This window comes from Fukomys damarensis, unplaced genomic scaffold (genome assembly GCF_012274545.1).
Source record: "Fukomys damarensis isolate Sample0158 unplaced genomic scaffold, DMR_v1.0_HiC HiC_scaffold_18, whole genome shotgun sequence".
Classification (NCBI taxonomy): Eukaryota; Metazoa; Chordata; class Mammalia; order Rodentia; family Bathyergidae; genus Fukomys; species Fukomys damarensis.
Window position 1 is genome coordinate 16,092,824 of NW_022900930.1, and position 5,832 is coordinate 16,098,655.

Consider the following 5,832-nt stretch of genomic DNA (forward strand, 5'->3'; position numbering starts at 1 on the left):
TGAAATTTAAATATTAATTTCCTAAACACAGAAAATAGTCCTCTAACTGACCATGTGAAATAAGAAAAAAATGGCTAAAGGTGTAGGGAAAATGGGAAGGGTAGGAGAAAGGTAATAAGGGAAAAGAAAAAAAATATGACAAAATGAAAAAATGGAAATAAATTGTTTGTAAATGGGGAGGGGAGGAGGGGGTGAAGGCAGGGCATGGACAAGGGGAAAAAATGAGAACCAAGACCTGTCATGTAAAGGTATAAGATCCCAAAGATGAATGTAATTGTACTGTAGACCTAAAATGTACCAATAAACTCAATAAAAGAAAAAAAAAAGAAAATAGTCCTCTCAGAAAATATCCTTCCATGGATAAAAATAAATAATAGTTACCAGAAGGGCCTCAGCTATTTGTCATAAACTGTATCTTTTAAATTTATATATCACCTGATCCATAGCATAAAGCCTTGGCATTTTTGCTGTTTTCACTTCCATTTAGCTCATTTTTGTAAATTGCATCAATAATTTGACATAACAAAATTTATATCACATATTTTCTTCTGCGACCATTTTCACATATTCATTCTAGGTTTGAGTGGAGTTGCGAGGAATCACAAAGTCTATAACAATAGCACCATCCTTGAATTCTCTAAGGGTCTCATTACTTAATGTGATGAATTATTAGTATTGCTCTCACCAATTAAATTTTAATATGGAGTTTTGTTTTTCTTAGCAGTGATTAAAAAGTAATATATTGTGTAAGTTATTTCATATTTGAGGAGGCCTGTCTGCTACCTCTCTCCATAAAAAAAAACTCAGTCAAAATACTCTCTAGTAGGATGTTCTTTTCCTCTAAAACATTATGGTATTTTACTCCTTGTTTTCTGACACTGGATGGTACATGATACTAATGGCAGTCTAATTTTGTTGTTGTTGTTATTGGTTAGATTCTCTGTGAATGAGTAACATACATAAATACACAAACACACAACAATAATACATACAGCAATAATAAAGCCATCCCAGAAATGACTGATTTTGACATAAGAATGAAATGTGCCACATTAAATACCAAGAAGATCTATTATCATATCAACTATAAAGAAAAGTACCCATTCATCCAAATAAATTCTTAATCAGAATTAAACTTCTTTAAACATAAATTGATAAATCTATATCCAACAGAATAGTTAGTAGAGAAAAGAAGATAGTGGTCACTCTATGTAGGAAAAATATGAAGTTTCCTGATATTACCAATTTTATTTAACAAAGTGCTAAATATTTTAGCTAACTTAGTAAAGGAAGAAAAATAAGTACATATTTGTAACTAATGGAATGGAAAGAACACAGTTTTTCATTATTGTCATAAGATGATTATGGAAAAATACAAAATAAACACTCCCAATAAAATTTTATAATATCAGCTTTCTGGATATAAAATCAATATATAAAAATAAATTGCATTTTATTCAGAAACAAAAACTCTATAAATACTTTCCAAGCAAAACATGATATCAGGTCATTTCTAGCTAATTAAATTATAGTAAAAGATTCTTTACAGTTTCTAGAACTGCTTTTTAAAAATACACATAGCAGGCATATTCAGTCTCCTTCCACACTTCCACTTTTTTGATTCAGTTTTTATTTATGATTGATAGACTGATTGAAATTCACTTGTGGCTCTTTCTGTACCAGATTTTACTAAAAACAGCTGTTCTGATGGAAGTTTTGCCTGCACAGCTTTGTGCTGAAATATTATTTGTTTTTCATTTTCTTAACAAGTTTTTTACTCTAGAGGCCAAATTTTCTTCAAAACATCTTTGCTTTGAGGGCAAGGGCAAAAAAACATATTTTTTCAGTGTATTTCATTATTGAAATAGAAGCTACCCAAACCCTATTAGTTTAGAGTGGCTAAAAAGGCTGCAGTTTTGTCCATCTGTATAGCAAAAACAGTATAATGTGTGATTTGTTTTACTAGTTTGTCTACATCTTTAATAATATATTTGTCTATAAAATATTAGCATGTCACTGTATGGCTTCATACATATTACTATAACAGGGAGAGTTTACTTCAAAGCAGTAGTCTATTTATTTAAAAAAAACAAAAACAAAAAACTCACAGCCAGGTATGGTGGTGCATGCCTGTAATACCAGTACTCAGAAGGCTGAGGCAGGAGGATTGATCCAAGTTTCCAGTGAAACTTGATTGTCTCAATCAATCAATCAATCAATCAATCCTCAAGAGAGTATTTTAGCATTATCCTTAAACTTAATAGAATTTTGTCAAGTCCTATTGGGTATTGAGTGACTTAAAATAGCACTTAAAATTGGTGAAGCTTGTTTTCTTTTTTTTTAATGCTCATTAAAAATGATCCTAATGCTGATATTTTTATATTTACTAATATCCCGAGGCATCATATAAAGTCGAGCTGAGGTTTACTGCTAAAGAAGTAGATGTGAATAAATATTTCAAATACTGTATTATTGGAAAATTTCAAGTTCCTCGATATTTTCAAAATTTTCATTTTAATGGACTGCTTGATCCATCATTGTCATTCTTACCTCCTAATTTGATTGATCATAGTCCGTTGAGGAGAACACTGTTATGGAAGAGTGCTTAGAACAATCGAGATGCTCCACACTCCGCCAGATTTGAGTCCGTTTATTAAAGCCGGCGGCCAAGGCCAGCTAGTTCCTGGAAAGCTCTCTCAGCCCTCAGAAATGGTGTGATTTCTTCTTTTAAATCAAGCTTTCAGTTGGGGAGGACTCAAGGAAAGAGCAAGCAGAATTTTACAGAAGCAGAACCATGCCAGGTTGGGGGTTGGGGCACAAGGAAGTTTCACACACGAGGTGAGCGACAAAACATCCTGCAACTGCAGCAAGTTTACTGCCAAGCAGGATGTAGGGGTTTCGGGTGCGCTGTCCAAGCACAAGCACTTTGTGCAAGCACAGGTACAAACTGCTGTTGAGACCGAAGATGGAGTCGGGTTGGCTAACACAATGCAATTTCTGCCATTTTCTTTTTATACTTTGCTTGTTCTTTTAAATAGTATTATCGATCATTTGTTCATTGTGTGGAACAGTCTTTGTAAAGCCTTTGCTTTTTGATGTGTGCTAGTTGACTTTCAATCAGATAACGTGATCTACAAATCTATTTAACTAGGTATATGAAAATTGTAAATTATCGCCATCTCCTAAAAACACAAACGAATATATTAGATCGGCACTCATTTGGAGTTTTCATAATTCCTTAGGTATGCATGTGGCAGCATGTGTGACGTGAGATTGACGTGCTGGCACAGGATCAAGGGTTTAGGATGTCAACATAATCCACAACCACATATTGATTCAATGTGTACTTATTTGCATATTAAAATAATTAAACAAATGCTAATATTTTCTTATCTCAAATTTTTATCTTACAAACCTAATGTGACATCTTTATGCTCTAAAATACTTTTAGGATTTCCTCCCACAGGCTCCTGCGCAATTATTTTTTATAATTTTAAGATATCTTTTTATCAAATTGTTACCAGTTTCTCCTTTCCAGTTGGAATGGAACTTCTGAGAACGGTGCCTTTATTATTATTAAGTCTATCCCAGCTTCAAATTCTATGACAGGGATATAATAAATACCAAGTAACATGGATAGGATAGAGAATAATCACTGGATTATACTCAACAATGAGACTAGCTTACATAGCAGTCTGTTATGTGCAGATGTAATTCACAGCTGTGTTAAGCAATAGCTGTATATTGTTTTTAAAAATTCAGTCAAAAGCATTTCCACATGAATTATGGAAACTGTGATAGTTTTAAACGATAGAGATCACCTTGGCAGGTGTCTTAGTTATTTTCTCATTGCTTAGACAAAATACCTGACACACAAAAGTTAAAGGAAGAGAGTTTTTATTTTGGCTCAGAGTTTAAAGAGGTGCCAGTCCATTATCAGGGGGCCAAACACAGGGCAGCATGGCTGTGGTCATGGCAGAAGAGGAACAGTGCATAGCATGGCAGCAGGAAGCAGAGAAAGAGAGAGAGATCAAGGAATGAGAGGGAGAGAGAGAGAGATGAAGGACGCAGGGAGGGAGATAGACCCTTCTGGGTCTCACCCCCAGTATCCCACCTTCGCCAAATAGACTTTATCTCCCTACGACACATACCTATGAATTAATCAGTGGACTAATCCACTGTGTATCACCCCTGTGATCCAATCAGTTCCCAAGAACCCTACCTATGAATATGCAAGGTTTGAGGAGAGAGACATCTAGATATAAACAAAATAACAGAGCAAAGAGGAGCAGAATTACGTGACTGATGCAGCAGTCACTTGGCTTATCTAGGTAGGCATTTTTGAAATGCTGCTGTCAAGGTCAAAGTCATACATTTTCAATTCTGTCAGAAGTGCTTCTCTAACAGGAGGCCTTTCTTAGTGAAACTGGATCTCCTTCACCAGCACTTACATGGGCACATTGACCCTTCGGTATCAAAGTAATCAATGTTTTGTGTTCTTTTGAATAATAAAAAGCTGTAGTGGACAGCACCAATTTTTCTTTCCTCTAGTACTAGGGTAGAAATGAGAGTTGGAGAAAATACTGCTTTGCAGTGTCCTTTCTTTTATATCCTAAACATTTTGCCATACAAAACATTCCAGCATGGTAAAAGATGAGTGAGGAACTCATTGGAAATTGTCACTCATTATTTGACAAATGTTTAATAGCTGTAACTCTAATTTACCACAAAACATAACATGGTTCATAGGAAATCATAAACGTTGACATCACACCGGCCAGATTTTACAGTTGTAGCTTCTTCACCTCCATCTATCAGTTAATATTTTAACTCTTCTAGCTTATGCCTCCATCTGGAAAATATAACCTGAAGTGTCTCCACTTACAAGATGGTCACAAAAATGTAACTTTGCAAAATCTTTAGAGGCACTAAAGGCAAAGGTATAGCCTCACCGGTTGGCCATTATTTCTGTCTCCTACTTGTCTGTGGTTGTTATTGGTGGTTATTTCTCACCCAGACAGACACTTCTCTTAGCAGTGTTTATGTGAGCTCTGTGGATTTGAGGCAACTTATACATGTGGAAGGCTCATATGTTCTACACTCCAGGTACTCCGAGAAGAAGGAGGTCTGTGGATGTATTATTTGGAGTGAAACAATTATATTTTTAGTGACTGGAAAGTTTCATTCATATAGTCACAGCCTAAGTAACTAAATTAAAGAAAACATACAGCCTATACATTAGACTGAAAGAGGCATATATAGTCTTGAGTAAACCTCTCCTACTTGAAAAAAGAGGGAATTGTATCTGTGTGAGGGAGAGTAGTGAATCTTAAGTTTAGCAGGGGATACTTAAGATATAATAAATCACACACATATGTATCTTTGATGGATTAGTATACTGGAGTTGTGATTTGCATCAGTGATGACTTAAAACTGTCAGATGAATAGCCCAGTATGTCATAGTTTTGGTGATAGATATTCTTCCCAAGAAAAAGAAGTTTCAATTATGAGGGAACTAAGGAGGCCATTGGACTGAGGCTGCATCCATATTTGATTTCTTACATAATATGCTCACACCTAATTTAGCAGTATACTTATTAAACAACCAAGTGTCATCCAATCATAAACAGGAAAGTTTCACTTTGTTACAGGCAGCCAATCAATGATATCATGTCCAAATCAAAAATATGTCTAATGAGAGCCACTCAGAATGATTTGTTTTCTTTGTTTCCCGGTTCGGCCTATAAAATGTCACTGTTCATGTCCCTGGGTGGAGCTCTGCGAACTTCGTGTTCTTTTTTTTTTTTTTTTTTTCCGGGGGTAAACTTGGGC

At 35.1% G+C, this 5,832-nt stretch overlaps 1 pseudogene; it reads left to right on the forward strand.

Moving 5' to 3' along the window:
- Positions 1-2,619: 2,619 nt before the first annotated feature.
- The window catches only part of LOC117286792, a 5,828-nt pseudogene continuing 2,615 nt past the window's right edge, over positions 2,620-5,832 (forward strand).